This window comes from Anser cygnoides, chromosome 2 (genome assembly GCF_040182565.1).
Source record: "Anser cygnoides isolate HZ-2024a breed goose chromosome 2, Taihu_goose_T2T_genome, whole genome shotgun sequence".
In the NCBI taxonomy this organism is placed as follows: domain Eukaryota; kingdom Metazoa; phylum Chordata; class Aves; order Anseriformes; family Anatidae; genus Anser; species Anser cygnoides.
In genome coordinates, this window is record NC_089874.1 from 136505290 (window position 1) to 136523794 (window position 18505).

Below are 18505 nucleotides of genomic sequence, written 5' to 3' on the forward strand. Positions count from 1 at the left end.
AAAAAAAAAAAATAAAGCAGGCAAAATGTAAAATCTACAATATATGCCACATATAATTGGCTGTCCACCAGATACATAATAATATTTACCAACTATAATAAATCCACAATAGCTCTCACACAGTTACACTTCATTGTTATCTACTCTGAAAGAATACGAAAGAGAGGGTGAGAAGAGATTCATTTTCCAGGATGAATATCAAACACATATTTATATGCAAAGCACGTGGCTGGGAAAGAGGGAAGCAGCAGAGTCTGTGTGCACTTACAGGAATCTCCCTGGTAAGAGGATCCTCCTTTTCAGATCCAGATAGATTTAGTGCCAACTCTTTATGTTCTTAATTGTGTAGAAGTAAGAATAGAGGGCATAGTCCAAATAACTGAAAGCTGTGTGGATTACAGCCAATATCTTAGTACACCTGGAAAAACTCTCTGAAACATGCTGTCCTCTTGAGGCAACGTTTCACAAATGAGTAGCTGCTGTTATCCTAATGTTTCGAAGCATTCTCAAAATCCAGCCTATACAAAGCACAGTGTAAGACTTTTAAGCTGATGAGAGTACTGATACATCTGAAAATATCTTAGCTTCTCATCTGAGGAGTAGAACTACTCACTACAATGAAAAGTGTACATATTGCCACTACACAAGAAATGGTTAAATTGTCCTCCTTTAGCTTCACTCTCCACAGTAAAAAAGCACATGCAACCCCATAAATCAGTTTTTCCATTCTTAAATAAATAAAGAAATTCAGTCACCTCTCTCAGATCTATCACATTCATGGATTCAGAATTGTTACATTAATAAACTTTATCCACCTGCTCTCCCCTTATAAGTGTGTCATGGGCTTTGTCTACCTTATACAATGCTGCTGGGTTATTTATCTGTTTATACACACAGTTTACACACATCCTGACACCAAACCATACAATTGCAATTTTCAACCTTAAGTTTAGCTTGCAGAGTCCTGTCCATAGAAAGATAACCATGTTTGTGGTTCACTCCCATTTTACATATCTAAAAAATACCCTAAGCTTTCCAGAGAAGTACCTCAAGATGGAACAATTTGTTGTCATGTGACATGTTGCAGTGAACATGAATTATAGGTGAACATTGGCACAGTGCAAGTAAAGGATCAAACCAGCACTAAAGATAGGCGGAATCTTCAGGTTATAAGTTTGGATATTTCAAATTTAAACAGGTTTACATATCCAGAGACAGACACTATCTCAAAAATGTTTGTAAGCTCTGCACAATGGGGAGATACAATACAGACAGGATTAAGATGTAGCCTAACCTCTGTCACCTTCACACTATCTCTATATACAGGAGCCCTTCAGAATAAGAACAGAATTATATTTAATAGATAGGATGATGCTCTTATTTTCCATGAAACTGAACTATTACAATCTGTACCTACATCCAATTTTGCATTCTCCTGACTTCTTGCACTTTCCAGCTTCAAGGATGAACTTATGAACTTTAAGTTTCTATTATTTTGTGTCATCACATCATTTAGCTTATGTGTCATTTTTTTGCAGGAAGTCTACTTTTCCTTCCATTACTGGAGGATGGCTCTGAAAGGCCAGCTCGGAGTTGAAGGTTGGCAAGAGTAATATATGTGGAAATGTGACCACGGAAGTAACAAATTAGTTTGATGCAGAGTGGGTTAATTTCAAGGTAATTTAAAGAGTTCCTTTGAACTTACATACTTACAAAATACTTTGAACTTGTATACTTACAAAGAATATATTTAAGGATGGGGTTACTTTGAGACTCATCAAGCCATTGAAGAAAAGACAAGGGGAAGAATGTCAAACTATGATACTAAAACAAACGATCACCTGGGGAAGAAAAATAATTCTGAGCAGCATATCACTGCTCCCAAAACTGATGCCACCTTCTTGCCACCTTCTCAGCATTAATTTGGTATGCAGACACACAGTAGGGCTTTCTGCAAAGTTCTCTTCTGTGTGTTAAGGGCACAAAAATTTCCTTGGTAGGCTTGAGAGACCATTTATCACCACTCAAAAACATCCTCACTGTGGCAAACTGACGGAGACGGGTATGGGGTTACAATTTGCCAGATTTACCAGAAGCTGAAGTTTCAGATACCTAAATTAGAAAAGGTGTAAGGAGAGAAAGAGACAGAAAAAAGGGCTTGGAGAGCACTGCTCATGGAAGAAAGGAAGAGGAGTGGACAAACTGGAATTAAGTACAGTACCACTGCAGACACAGGGGAAAAAGAAAAGAGAGGTGGCTCAGAAACAGCAGGAGCCTACTCCCTTCTAAAAATACAGGACACCCGATAATCACTCCCTAATGTTGAATAAAGGAAGTAGATCACCTGGCTCTGGCTCTTCCCTTACGATTTAAAATAGCAAATAGAAGACACAGTCTGACTGGAAAGTCAGAGGACAGCCTGAAAACAAGTTCCTTTTTCTGAAAATTTAGACTAATTGGCCTCCAAGGCTAATAACTGGTGAATGCTTGAAAGCAAGCTCAGATACTACTAAAAGCTATTAGTGTTCTGTAATATTGTGGCTCATGAAACAAGACAAGAGACAACAAATCTGGTTTCTGTTTCATTCCTCAGATTCCCCGATTTTTTACTAATGGATTTTGAAGGACCTTGGCTCAGTATGCCAGATTATTGAAATATGTGTCTAGGACTCCATTGTACGCTGTCCAAATGCTGGGAATTAGGAAGGAGAAACTTAACTTTAAAATTAAGTTCAAAATATAGAGGTGGTGAAAATATCAGAAAGGAAAAGAATGAGGCAGCCATAGCAGGAGAACAAATTAAAACAATTTTCTCACAGCCTTGTAATTTTGATGCAACCTATTTAAGAAATTATGGCCAAAAGACTTTCTCCCTCCCTCACTAATGAAATTAAATGTCTCTCTGCCTTAACACACTTCAAAAATGACAGCACAGTGCCAGCAAGTCATCTATCATTCTGAGGAAGTCGTTTGTCCTGGAAAAAGGAACTAGTGAAGTACATCCATCCAACACGTAACCTTTGGGATGCCAACAGAGACACTTTGCATGGACTCCAAAATCAGCGATATCTCACATTTCTTTATACAATATAGGAAGATAAAATACTACTATTTCAAGTGAAGCTTCTGGGCATGGCTTTCTTGTTCAGCAGAAATCTGACAGCAATGTTAACCTCTTATGATAACCACAGAAAAACATAGCTGCAAGACAACAGGCTCCACCACTTCCCTCTCTATTACAACGCTTTGCCATCCTCTGGGAGGTTTGCCTCAGAACTGAATCTCCCTTGCTCTAATTTAAGCCTGTAGCTTCTCATTTTACCTGCTATGGGTGAAGGGAACTGATTATTCTTTTCCCCTCTGCAGCAGCCTTTTATGTATTAGAACTCTCTTATGTGTCACTCTAATCTTTTAAAATAAACTAAATGAATGCCATTTGTTTAATCTCAGAGACTTTTCGTTGTTCACACTAACCTCTAGGAAACTAGAAGCTAAAATCTATCTCCACTAAGCATCTGCTTGCCCTCGATTTGTATATTGGTTCTTATTGTTGTCCTATTAACAAACATTGGATTTTTAACTGAAGACTGTTAGGAGTAATTCAGAAGGATGTGGGCACTCAAAGGTTTGGTTTTGGACAAAACCAAGGAAATAAAATTAACCTAAAACTATTTTTTTCTCACTAATCGAACTTCAAGACTTATAACTCATTTATTTAGATGTTTTAAAATTATAAAACCATGCTCTACATATGCCTTTTGCATTAGAAGAATTCCCCCTACATAATTTCATCTTCTTTTTTTTTCATAAGTATAAGGGAAAAAATAAAAGTAAACAAAGCTCACAGGTGAGGAAATGAGAAATGCTAGGAGTTTGTAGGGGAACTGCCAATTTTGCAGGAATCTGTGGAACCCATAAGTACTTAGAACATGAGCTGTATTAACTTCCAGATTTAGAATGTCATTGACTATATGCCTAAGGTTTTTTGATAGTTTGTGTGTCTCCTGCCAGGATGAGCTCTTTTCATCTTCGTTTGTATCTGCTACTAACGCTATGCTATACCAATCATTTAGCTACAGAATAGATATCACTTTGTCATTCATCTGTATGTTTTCTCCTATAAAGGAGAAAGTATGGGTTAATTTAAAATGTATGAAATACAGTGGTGGACTTCAGTCATTCAGATCTTTGCTAGTTTGGGAAGAAAGAGTACTCTTAAAAACACCATGTTGACACCAGACGGTTACAGAAACAAAGATAATCCATATATCATAATTAAAGATTAAGAAGTGAGACTATTATGAAGAGTATCTGAGAGCTGTGTGATTTCTAAGATAGAATTTATCAATGAATCATTAGTGTTACTTAATGACTGCACAGTATAAGCTACAGTACATTTATGTTCTATAAACCTGAAACCTTAGTAAATCAAACAGGCTCAGAAAGCACAGATCAAAACAATTTCACGAATACCTTCAGTAGTGCAGCTGCATATCATTATTATTCATGTATTTGTGTTCCTTTCTCAGATTTTATCATAAAAACAAAATTCCTGTAGGTACTGAGTAGAACTCTGAGATTTCTTAACTTCAAAGTATTTTGAGTTTTGTTTTTTAAGGTACTTCTACTAAAAACAATTTAAGTGGAATTATTTAAAATGTCTGAGTAATTTAGGAGATTTATATTTTCAAAAAACATATATTTAGGAATCTAACTTTTACTGATCGCCACAGGATTTAGCAGTTTAGGCGCTGATATCACCTTGAAAAGAACTTGAAAGTTTTCACTATTATATAGATAAATAAGCTAAGTTCAGAATTAGTAACTGTATAGCCAGTTTAGCTCTCCATGCAGGCCAGTTAATCATACACCCTGCTAATCTGCAATTTCCAAACAAAGTTAATATCTATCTGCTTTAGAGTTTGCCTATCAGCTTGTTACTGCTACTGTGATGCCACTTGAAACTGCCCTGGTGTTTATAAAGTACTTCTGAAACCGATTCAATATGCTTAGAATCTAAAGAATCAATGATTTATTTTTTTTTTCCAGCCATGCTTGTCTCATAGCAACGATGTATTGTTGCAAGTTTTTAATGGCTAATGGTATATTTTAGTTGCAGGCCTAACTTCTGCAGCCAGTACTGACTTTTCAGTGGCAACTTGATAGACAGATAGCCAGAGAGAGACAGAAGTAAGCACTTGCACAGAGCAGTATGGGGAATTTTCTGCTGTTTTTCCCACCTCTTATCTCTGATTCCACCAATTCCTTATTGATGATTACTCTTTTTAACACCAATGTGAATTTACAGAACACAGATAATTGTCTACACAGTATATATTGTGTACGGTATCTATCTGGTGAGAAAAATCCTTAGTTACGTTCTTCCCCCCAAAAGCATATAAGAACAAACAGACTAGGAGAATCCAACCTAGTCTATCAGAAGAGACTAACAAATGTGAATACAAATTATGATAGATAACATAATAGCTTAATGGTCATGATCAGTTTTCTATCTATGGTTTAATTTGAGATAACTAATATTTAGAAACTAAAACTGAGCTTGCACATTCAGAATACATTAGTCTGGAATGCTTTGAAGGTCACAAATAAATCCACTTCTTGGAAATTGTAGAGCAGGGCATGAAAGATCTTAAATTAAAGAAGGAATTACCTTCAAACCAAGCAACTATCTCGTTTCACATTTCACACATGCCAAAGAAAAGACAAAATACCAACTTAGGATATTTAGTTCTCAGATGACCTAACTCTTCCTCACCTAGAAAGATGATTATTTATTTTCTTCTGAATTATTGTGACAAACACCCAGAAGTTAATTCAGGTGTTATATTGGCATGGTCTCAGACATTAGTATCTGTAATCTTTAATATGGATTAGAAGTTTGCAATAAGGTCTTAAAAATAGAAAAAGTCTATGGGTTGTCTAGATTGAAGACCACACTGTAGTAAATACTTAGATGTAGTCTTGGAAGCAGTAGAGTGAGCTCATAGTGGACCAGTGTTGTGGTTCGCCACAACTGCTTTCTCACTCCCCCCTCCTCAAAAGGAAAAGGGCGAGAAAATAGGGTGAAAAGGGATCAAGGGGCAGAGAAAATAGGATAAAAAGGGCTCAAAGGCTGAGATAAGGACAGGGAGATCACTCAACAATTATTGTCATGGGCAGAACAGACAGCATAGGGAGATTAAAGAAATTTATTACCTATTACTAACAAGCTAGAGAAGTGAGAAACAAAACAAACAAAAACCACCTCCCCCCCCCCCCCCCCCCCCCCCCCCCCCCCCCCGCATCCATCCTCTTCTACCTCCTCTCTATGAGTGGCAAACGGGAGGCAGCGGGCTGTGGCCAATCCCTAACACCTTGTCTCCACAGCTCCTTCATGGTCACTCTCTGTCCCTGCTCTATGTGGGGTCCCTCCCACGGGATGCCATCCTTCCCGAATTGAACCTGCAGGGGCTGCCCACAGGCAGCAGCTCTTCAAGAACTGCTCCAATATGGATCCTTACCATTGGGTCTATCCATCAGGAGCAAACTGCTCCAGCACGGGTCCCCCACGGGTGGCAGCTCCCCCCAGACCCCCTGCTCCTGCGTGGGCTCTCCATGGGCCGCAGCCTCCTCCAGGCCACATCCACCTGCTCCACCGGGGGCTCCTCCACGGGCTGCAGCGTGGAGATCTGCTCCGTGTGGGACCCATGGGCTGCAGGGGGACAGCCTGCTCCACCAGGGGCCTCTCCACAGGCTGCAGAGGAACTTCTGCTCCGTGCCTCGAGCACCTCCTGCCCTCCTTCTGCACTGACCTTGGGGTCTGCAGGGCTGCTTCTCACTCCTCGCTCTCCCAGCTGCTGTTGCCTAGCAGTTTTTTTTGTTTGTTTGTTTGTTTTTTCCCTTTCTTAATTCTGCTCTCGCAGAGGCACAAACAACGTCACTTAGTGGTTCATCTCTGGGCAGCGGCGGGTCCCTTTGGAGCTGGCTGGAACTAGCCCTTATCTAACATGGGGCAGCTTCTGGATTCTTCTCATAGAGGCCATCCCTGCAGTCCCCCTGCTACCAGAACCTTGCCTCATAAACTGAATACAGCCAGTGAAAAGAATACATTCAGCCTCATTTAGTTGGCAACTGGCAACTACCGGCCTGTCAGTCTCATGTCAGTGCCTGGTAAAATTATGGAGAAGGTTATCTTTGAAGTTATTTAAGCGCACCTGGGGGACAATGTAGTCATTGGTCCCAGCCAACATGGGTTCATGAGGGGTAGGTCCTGTTTGACTAACTTGATTTCCTTTATGATAAGATCACCCATTTAGTCGATCGAGGGAAACCAGCTATGATTTTTTGGATTTCAGTACAGCTTTTGACACTGTTTCTGATAGGATCATACTGGACAAAATGTCCAGCATACAGGTAGACAAAAACATCACACGATGGATGAATAATTGGCTGACGGGTAGGGTTAAAAGGTCTGTGGTAAATGGGGCCGCATCAGGCTAGCAGCTAGTCAACAGTGGGGTCCCCCAAGGCTCCATTTTAGGGCCAGTTCTCTTCAATGTTTTTATAAATGATTTGGATGTAGGACTAGAAGGTGTTTTGAGCAAATTTACTGATGATACTAAACTTGGAGGAGTTGTTGACTTTGTTGAGGGTGGAAAGGCCTTGCAGAAAGATCTGGACAGATTGGAGAGCTGGGCAGTCACCAACCGCATGAAGTTTAACAAGAGCAACTGCAAGATTCTGCATCTGGGACTGGGCAAGCCTGGCTATATATAGACTGGGCGACAAGATGTTGGATGGCAGCCCCGCAGAGAGGGATCTGGGGGTTTTGGTTGATAGCAAGTTGAATATGAGCCAACAGTGTGCCCTGGCAGCCAGGAGGGCCAACCGTATCCTGGGGTGCATCAAGCACGGCATCGCTAGTCGGTCGAGGGAAGTGACTGTCCCGCTCTACTCTGCGCTGGTCCGGCTTCACCTCAAGTACCGTGTGCAGTTCTGGGCACCACAGTACAAAAAGGACATGAAACTATTGGAGAATGTTCAGAGAAGGGCTACAAAGATGTTGAAGGGGCTAAATGGGAAGACGTACAAGGAGCAGCGGAGGTCACTAGGTCTGTTCAGCCTGAAAAAAAGGAGGCTGAGGGGAGACTTCATCGCAGTCTACAGCTTCTTCATGAGAGGGAGTGGAGGGGCAGGCGCTGATCTGTTCTCTTTAGTGACCAGTGATAGGACCTGAGGGACTCGTGTCAAGCTGTGACAGGGGAGGTTCAGGTTGGACATGAGGAAGAGGTTCTTCACCGAGAGGGTTGTTGCGCACTGGCACAGGCTCCCCAGGGATGTAGTCACTGCACCAAGCCTGTCTGAATTAAGAAGCATTTGGACTGTGCACTTAGTCACATGGTCTGAATTTTTGGGCAGACCTGTGTGGTGCCAGGAGTTGGACTTGATGATCCTTACGGGTCCCTTCCAACTCGGGATATTCTGTGATTCTATGATTCTAGTTCAGTATTGCTACAGTTGGTTCATTAAAAAATATTTGAGGCATCTCCACAGCTTTAGCATGTATATCCTTATAGATTTTTTCCTGTGTCCCTGCTACAAAATGGGTGGGAAACTGAACATTCATATTATATAAGTCTCAGTATGAAACCGTATTTGCCAGTACATGTTCATGTATACCTCCTCCTACGGGCAGTCAGGAGAGAGGGGGTCAGAGCCTGGAATTGCCCCATGCAAGTATATGGTGACTGAGATCATTTTAAAAGCTCACACTTGCAGCGAGGAGTAATTCCACTTCAGGTCCAGACTGCATAAGATCTGCCTGGTTAGTGACCTGAACCAAAAATATGGCATAATTAAAAAGGCAAAATATATTCAAAAATGATTGCTGTTTTCCCAATATTTATGGTTCTATTTTAGTTTAAATGTGCTAAATTCTTTGCTTTACTGTCACACTTGAATATGGAAAAACCATGTACCTTGAGAGCAGCAGTAACGAAAGAGGTTCCCAGTAAGTAGAAAAGGTAGAAATCACATGTACAGCTGTGCTTGAGAGACTCAGAAATATGCACGGAACAAGGGTCAGATATTACCCAGTTCCCAAGGCAGGAGTTACATTTTTCATTCACTACTACCAAGTGTCTGTACAGGGAGTGGGTTAGTGTTATAACAGATTACGATACGAATCTTTGCTGTGGAAAGAAACTCTTTGTACCTTGATCATTCCCCAAAACATTATACATATTTATAGCTGACTGTAGAATGTGAAACTTATTCATTAGTTTCTGAAGGAATATTTCTCCAGTCACTAATAGAAATCTCTGAAGAAGTCTGGCATGGACCCAGATCAGTGGAAAGACTACCACAAATAAAACTAACAGCTCTAGTAGATGTAAATACTCCTTCATACAGCTTATGTTAGGGAACACCGTCCTTACATCATACTAGAATTTCTATAGCTTCTTTGAAAATATGAAAAGCAATGCTAAGGATGTTGTGCTGAATAATCTGGCTGTGTAAGTCATGTATGCTTAAGAGTTTTATCTGATACTTTAAAGGCCATGAAGATGATGAAGGGACTGGAGCACGTCTCCTGTGAGGGAAAGGTTGAGAGATCTGGAACTCTTCAGCCAGAGAAGAGGAGGCTCAGGGGGAATCTCATCAATGTATACAAATACTTGAAGGGACGATGCAATGAGCATGGAGCCAGGCTCTTTTCTGTGGTGTGTAGTTCCAGGACAAGAGGCAATGGGCACCAGACGGAACACAAGAGGTTCAATCTAAGCATCAGGAAGCACTTCTTTACTGTGTGGGTGACAGAGCACTGGCACTGGTTGCCCAGAGAGGTTGTGGAGTCTTCCTCCTTGGAGATCATGAGAAGCTACCTGGACACGGTCCTGGGCAACCTGCCTTAATTGTCCCTGCTGGAGCAGGGAGGTTGGACCAGATGGCCTCCAGAGGTCCCATCAACCTCAACCATTCTGTGATTCTGTGATTCTAAACTGAAGCATCCCGACAACTTGCAGAATCCTATTCATATTAGCTCAAACCTCTTCATACTGGTTCAGGGAAAAGTCTCTGAGGGATGAGAGATCCAGGTAAGTAATTACTTTGTTGGTATTTTTATTGTGTTTTTTGTTTGTTTGTTTGTTTGTTTCCTTGTTTGTTTTCTGTCCCCCTCCCCCTGAGGTCTGTTGTAATAATTACTCTAAAATTTTTCCAGGCTCTTTCTCATATTGTCAAACAAAAGGATAGACTATTTTACTGTGTACGGTATTCCCACCTAAAGTAAATGTATATTTTAGGTCACAGAGGGAAAGGTGTATAGGTACAAACAAGAATCTGTCCCACGGCTGGCTAATTTAAGTTAGCAATTCTAACAAACCCCTCTCAAGTGACTTAATAGCAAAACTTTGGTTTGAAACGCAAGACTACTAACATTGGCTAAACATATGCCCCTTGCAAATTATGGTTATAGTGACTGATTTTCTTAGATGCCCTCCTCATGGAGAAGAAGGGACTTCATTTGGAATTATAACTCACATGCTTGTACCCAATGTTATTCCAAGATCTCCAAAACAGGGAGTAGTAGTTATCCAGGAGGAAAAAGATATCTACATTCTTGTTTTCCTGAACAACTTTATGGACCCTCTCTGCTCATAAGTCACAAGAACTACTAACATGAGGACGAAAAAAAAAGGACTGATAGAGAATTGGGAAATATCAAGATGGGAACAACACTAATTATTAGTGTTTATGGAGTAGAAGACAAACAGATGTTACAGAGTCCTATTGTGCTACACTGAAGAAACTAAGAATGAGAGTCAATTCCTTCATCATAAATAAATATTGTCTAGTTTAATGTGAAATGAAGAAACAATTTATAGGAAGGAAAGACTTAAAGATCATGTGAAAAGAGGATGAAATGCAGCGTAAAAGAAACACTGGCAGGTGTTATATGTACAATGAGTGCTGAGTAATTTAAGCTTTTAAACAAGATAAGATAGAAAAATAATGAGGAATTCTTAGTTGTCATCCACAGTCACTTGGGAAAAAAAAAAAAAAGGGAGGGGACAGTCTTGGAGATAACAACTTATCTAGCAGAGTACTGTAAGATTAAGGGAACAAGTCCTTGTGTTCAAAGATGAAAATAAGTTCTGGGAAGTTAATTCTCCACAAAGCTCTCTTTTTACTTTATCTCGTCTACAGCACATTTTACTTATGAATCTCAAACTAAGGAAGCACTTGTGTGGAACTTTGCTACTTTTCCCCTGATAGCTAAGCACTCTGTTTTCTAGAATACTTTTTACAAGAATTGTGGTCTATTTCTTTGATAACCATCAAAGAGGTTTTATGGTACAGAGCTTGCCCACAATATCCCATAATCTCCAGTCACTATAAGTCCCTATAAGTCATTTTATTTGTCCCTGTAAACCTTTTGCTTCTCCTTTCTTGCATCTTTCTCTCTCTATGAATCTTCTGAAAGGTTACTTATATGTTCACACCTGGAATATCCTCGATCTTTGCTGAGTTTAGAGTGCTTTCTCTCTTTTACTGATTCTTGTCATTTGTAACTGTGGGGGTTTATTCAGATGCCTGGATCCCAGAACTGCATGGGACAGGTCAGGTGACTGGCATAAATGAAAAAAAAAAAAAGATGAGGCTGGAGTCAGAACAATCCTGGTTGAGCCACAGGCCCATTATGTGTTCCTGGGAAAATTAGCTGGATTTCCTCGTAGCAAAGATAAGAACGAGTGATGCTTCCAGACTTTCCTCAGCCCAGCATTGCAAGAATCCAGACAGACTTTGGAATATATAAAATGCTATCTAAATGCAACTGTCATTTATGGTTGTTTCAAGGAAGGCAAGTGTTAAAAATAATTCTCATCACAGTCCAGAAGATTACCCAAAGTTGAGGGATAAACCGCACTTTGTGATTGCCTTAATATTAGGATATTTGATCTCTATAGCTTTGCACTAACTCACCTACAAGCTAATTTTTTTAGTCTAATCCATCTGTGTATTGTTGGCATTATTTTAACTGTACTTATTATCACAGTATTTCATTTCAGAGTTGTTTCTTCCATTTCATTATTTCTAAAAGTAAGCAAGGAACTGAACACCAACCAAGGAAACACAGTTTTCTGCATAGCTCCTACAGATTTGTTTTTCTTGTTTTAGATTCCACAAGAGTAGAGAAAAGGCCTCACACACATATGCTAACCAACCAAAGCAATGCATTTTGTGATTTCTTTATGAATGAATTCATAAAGATTGCCTAGCTACTTCCATCACCATCCTATACAAGCAACAAAGTCTTAAAGTGGTGGAAATGATCACAGACCTTTTAGGCTCTGAGAATATCATTGCAGTGAGTCACATACTTCAAAAGAGAGTCATTCGTATCAGTAAGATTTAACAGTAATTTAGGATTTTCCCTTAAAGTCTGTAATCATGCGCATCATCATCAACATCAGACAAATAGAAATTTTGTAGTACTATAAACTTAAGTTGAAAAATCATGGTTATTTGACATCTTCAACGGCACAGTTTTAAATCATATGCTGTAGTGTAATGTGCTGTAATATATATACATATATTTTATGTATATAAGGAAGTCAGGCAAAAATGTCAGGAGGCCTTCATCAGTGAACAAGGAGCTCCTTGACAAATTCAAATATGAAAAAGAAAGCCTACAGAGAGTGGAAGCAAGGACAGATAGCTTGAGGGGAATACAGAGAAATCATCTGAGCAGCCAGGAATCAGGTTAGGAAAGTTAAAGCCCTGATAGAATTAAATCTGGCCAGGGACATCAAGGGCAACAAGAAACACTTCTATAGATATATCAGTGATAAAAGGAAGACTAAGGAAATTGTGGGCCCTCTCCAGAAGGAGACAGGAGTCCTAGTTACCTGGGATATGGAGCAGGCGGAGGTACTCAACTTTTTTGACTCAGTCTTCACCGGCAAGTGCTCTAGCCACACTGCCCAAGTCACAGAAGACAAAGGCAGGAACTAGGAGAATGAAGAACTACCCACTGTAGGAAAAGATCACGATCTAAGGAACCTGAAGGTGTGCAAGTCCATGGGACCTGATAAGATGCATCTGCAGATCTTGGGGGAACTGGTGGATGCAGTTGCTAAGCCGCTGTCCATCATATTTGAGAAGTCATGGCAGTGGGGGGCAGTGGGGTGAAGTTCCCACTTCCGGGAAGAGGGGAAGCATAACCCCTCATAAGAGGGGAAAACAGGACGACCCAGAGAACTACAGGCCAGTCAGTCTCACCTCTGTGCCTGGCAAGATCATGAAGCAGATCCTCCTGGAAAATATGGAAAGTAAGGAGGTGATTTGTGACAGCCAACATGGTTTCACTAAGGATAGATCATGCCTGACAAAGCTGGTGGCCTTCAACAACAGGATTACAGCACTAGTGGATAGAGGAAGAGCAACTGATATCACCTACCTGGACTTGTGAAAAGCATTTGATGTTGTCCTACATGACATCCTTGTCTTTAAATTGGAGAGACATGGATTTGACAGGTGGACGACTCAGTGGATAACGAATTGCCTGGATGGTCGCACTCAGAGCTGTGGTCAGAGTCTTGATGTCCAAGTGGAGATCAGTGATGAGTGGTATTCCTCAGGAGTTGGTATTGGGACTGATGCTCTTTAATATCTTTGTCAGCAACATGGACAATGGGATTGAGTGCACTCTCAGCATGTCAGCTAATGATACCAAGCTGTGTGATGCTATCGATACGCTGGAGGGAAGGGACTCCATCCAGAGGGACCTTGTCAGGCTTGAAAGGTGGGCCTGTGCAAACCTCAAAAAGTTCAATAAGGCTAGGTGTAAGGTCCTGCAGCTGGGTCAGGGCAATTCCAAGCATAAATACAGGCTGGGTGGAGCATGGATTGAGAACAGCTCTGAGAAGTACTTGAGGTTGTTGGTTAATGAGAAGCTCAACATGATCCAGCAATGTGCGCTTGCACCCCAGAAAGCCAATGCATCAAAAGAAGCATGGCTAGCAGGTCGAGGGAAGTGATTCTGTTGGACTGAGCCCAGAAAAGGACCACAAAGATGATCAGAGGGATGGAGCACCTCTCCTATGAAGAGTGGCTGAGAGACTTAGGGTTGTTCAGCCTGGAGAAGGCTCCAGGGAGACATTATAGCAGCCTTCCATTACCTAAAGGGGGCCTACAGGAAAGCTGGAGAGGGACTTTTTATTGGGCCATGTAATGATAGAACAAGGATACAACAAGTAATAGAACAAGGGTTAATGGATTTAAACTGAAATGGATTTTGAACTGAATGGATTTAGATTAGATATTAAGAAGAAGTTCTTTACTCAGAGGGTGGTGAGGCACTGGCACAGGTTGCCCAGAAAAGCTGTGGATGCCCCATCCCTGGAAGAGTATAAGGCCAAGTTGGATGGGGCTTTGAGCAACCCCCCATATTTGGAACTAAGAGATCTTAAAGGCCCCTTCCAAACCAAACCATTCTATGATTCTATGATTCTACGATTCTATGATTCTATGATTATGTGATTCCATGATATTGACAGTGCATTAAACAAAATATATTAATTAGCATGGTCCTTTTTTATATGTCCGAAGAGGTTGTTTCAAATTATCTTAATAAAAGTACTGAAACTTTGTTCTAAGACATTTACATAGGAAATACATAAATACATAATGTACCAACAGATGGTGTTGTGTTACTTTATAAATGCTCGTGGGAAGATAGTCCATTGTAATAAAATCAAAAGGTCAAGCTGCAAAGTTCCTTTTGGGAAATGATTATTCGAACCATATCTGAAACTTGATATTTGAATCCATTAGATAAAATAACTCTACTATTATAGTTTATGAAGTTTTAAGTTTATAACAGTGAAGTTAAACATCTATAGGAAATGTGACTTGGCCAAACTTTTTTTTTTTTCTCAGTATCACATATTTAATTTTCTTCATTACCAAACTTATTTTTATCATTTATAAACATAAGAATAAATAATATTTTTAATCATAAAAGTATCCATTAAGTGTCTATGCAAATATTTTCCATGGAGATATTTGTATATTGAATGTTCTCATATTATGGATTAAACTCAAACTGCATGAAAGCAAAAGAACAGAAATGCAATAACACATTGCACACGTTGTGGGTTTATACTTTATAGGTTTGTTGTTTTTTTATTGTTGTTGGTTTTGTTGTTTGTTTGTTTTTTGATGACTACTTTACAAGTAAGATTGCATGTAAATTCATATGGTACTCCACTTAAGCAGTGTTTGAAAGCCTGTGTCTTTAAAAAATGATTGGATACACTAAAGACAACAGCAAGGTTGCCTCCAGTGGAAACAGGAGGCATTCAATTGAACAGAGAGATCCCTTATTTTGTTGAATATTACTCTTCCTTCCTTCCTTCCTTCCTTCCTTTCTATGTCTTTTCAGCAACTACTGATGTCACTACCACTTGCAATGTAATCTTTTATGACAGTATATGTGCTTCCTCTGGTCAGAGGAAGAGTTCTTAAATATAAATTGACTGTAAAAATGTTTTTAAATTAAAAGTATTTTTTCCTGTCTTCTGTTTTTCAAAGTCAGCTATTTCAGATGTAAACTTTAAAGATTCTGTGTTTCCTGTCTGAATATCCATCCATATCATTCCACATTTTAGAATTTTTTTTTTTGTATTTTGTTGTTGTTTGTTTGCTTGTTTTTTACATTCAGGCTAGTATAAGATTTGTGATATTCATCAGTACTCTAATGACTCTTTGAAAAATCTAATTCCTGCAGAAATTCCTTCCTGTTTTCCTGTAGAAACTTGTAGATTGAAGGTAAACATTGGATTTTATAAGACACAGTATTATCTACAGATAATATCAGGTTGTCCCTTCCCAGGGGAAGACAGGAAGAGGATGTAGTGCATAAAAGGTAATATTGTGGTTTCCAAAATGACTTTATTTGGTCCAAATGGCAGAGTGGAAAAAAAAAAAATAATAAAAAAAAAAAACAACACTAAACTGTGACACATCATTAAAAACAAAAAAAAAAACAAAAAAAAAACACAACAACTAGCCAACCAACCAAACAAAAAAGACTTGTTCCTTCTGCCAGGGAGCAGAAAGGAAGTGTAATCCCTAAAACCTATAATTTCTTAGGAACAATGCATCCAGTTGGGAGGATGGAGGACAACTTTCTAATTCAGTCACTCACTTCCTGTTTTTCAATGAAGACAATTCATTCAACTACATAGTAACTCTATCTGATCAGAAACTCTAAGAATGAAAAGGAAAAGGCAGCACAAAAGTAAGCTTGTTTTATGTCTGTCCTAACCTCTTTCAGTTTCTGACTTACTCCCCAGTTTTGAAGATGTTGGTCCAGTAAAGGAATTTCCATGGGATATCGATCTGTAATGAATGCTCCCCACTTCCACTTCCAACCTGCCAATAGAAAATGCCCATAGGAGAAGGTAAACCTGTTACACGGAGGGTAGAGATCAACCAGAGTCCAGCATATTTTTGCATACTCGCTTCTACGGATTCTCTTTGATAATTTATTCAAATAACACCTGTTGCATTTTCCTCTTGTACATACGGTTTGAATGGCACTATGCAGTGCCCTACAACTGAAGAGGTAATGAGAAGACTGGATAAATAGTTGTTTTGTTTTTTTTTTTTTTTACAAATCATCTTCAGCGGTGATCACATACCTTTCATAAATTCTGTTCCAGCATGGATTGTAATAGGTCAATATAGTAGCTTTTCTGGCTAGACTTCAAATCTTAAGTAGCAAGAAAATGTGAATTTAGTATGGGTGAGACATTATCATTGCTTCAAAATCACTGCGGAGTCTGTTACAATTGACTCCTGCTGTAGATGTTAAGGGAAGGAAAAAGAAAGAAAGTAGAGAAAGATGTCTTGCCTTCTATGGTAAAGACCATATCAATTCTGAAGTAAAACATTCCCTTTCCACACAACCATATCTGTGTAGATCAATGACAGAATATGACCAACTCGGGCTAGCTGTATTAGCCTCCTACTTTCAAAAAGATAAAAAATCCTTATACTTCATTTGACAAGCAAGTCTATTTTGCTTGCTGTACGCTAACTTACCAGTTGTCTGTAATGCTTTTGCACGTAGCAGAAAGACTACATATAATTCAGTACATCTGCAATTCTCCTTTTTATGTCACCCTCTAAACTCTATTTTTGTTAAAGGGCAGGATTACAAAAATAGAAGGGGGGAAGGGGAAGTGGTAGATTGATGCAAGTAAGGGATGTGACAAGGTGATTCCTGCAGGCAGAAAGGGACATAGAGTAATTGCTTCAAAGCAAACCACAGAATTATCTTCTATTAGCTCCCCTATGGGCTATGGTCATGTGTATTGCAATTTAAAAATGTAACAGAACAATTTTAGCTTTGCTTAATTAGGACCTGATGCTGTGAATTCCTGAGTACCCTCAATAGCCAGAAGTTCCAATGGATGCTTAGTATCTGGCAGAAGTGTCTCTATCAACCAACAGCAAGAGTAGTATTTATCTATATTTTCGTATATATTAAAAAATAAGTTCCTATGATAAAATAATTTCATTTATCACAGGTAACATTTATAAGAGCTCAGACATTGCAGAGTTTTTTTGTATAAATACATTATTTTTCTAGCTCAAGCATGCAGATAGAATTGAAACAGCACAAAAGGACAGGGAAAATTATATTCGCATGGTGGGTTATCTTCCTTTTTTTTTTCCCTGCAAGGCATGATCTTCCATACAGTTAAGAAGTATAATATGCAAAACAAGTAACCTAGTACATTTTAAAATTACATTTGTAGTTAGTAAACATAGCAGGTTCTGTAGTGTCATAGCAATGTCATTGGCATGCTTATCCTGTGAATGTTACATTTAAGTATCCCAAGTATCAAAACTTTATTTGATACTCATTTGCTCTGAGTTTAACACAAGTTATTTAAACTTGATGTACCATAAAGTAGTGGCAAAATCTGAGCTACGGTAACCCCATTGAGCAACTAAACACAAATTTAAAAAGTCTGTATACATTTTTTACAGGTCCAGCTGCAAATAAGGACAGCTTTTGTATTTATGAAGCCAAGATTTTTTACAACTGTTTATTCGTGCGTGCATACATATGCTCAAGATAACATTTTGCAAATTTTGGTCTTAGAAACAAGAAAATATTTTAATATATAGTGACTGAATTGTTAATTGATAAACAGAATATTTGATTTCTTAGTTCCTATCAACAAAAAGGAACAAAGTTTTGCTATGGGGAAAAAAAAAAAAAAAAAAAGAAAAAAAGAGAGAGAGAGAGAGAAAGAGGTCAGAGAAAATGGGGTTAGCAATCAAATGAAGTCCTGCAAATATTAAGCTCTCTCCCAGATTAAGTTATATCAGAACAGCAACTAAGGTACCAATACTCAAAAAAAAAAAAAAATCAAGCCTGGGACCCGTGTATAATGAACAAACAAATACAGATTATGATTGTCCC

The 18505-nt window shown here is 39.1% G+C and overlaps 1 protein-coding gene across 2 annotated transcripts in view; it reads right to left on the reverse strand.

The window, feature by feature from the left end:
* MMP16 (matrix metallopeptidase 16) overlaps positions 1-18505 on the reverse strand; it is a 203038-nt gene that overhangs the window by 108666 nt on the left and 75867 nt on the right. The gene's annotated exons all lie outside the window — the stretch shown is intronic.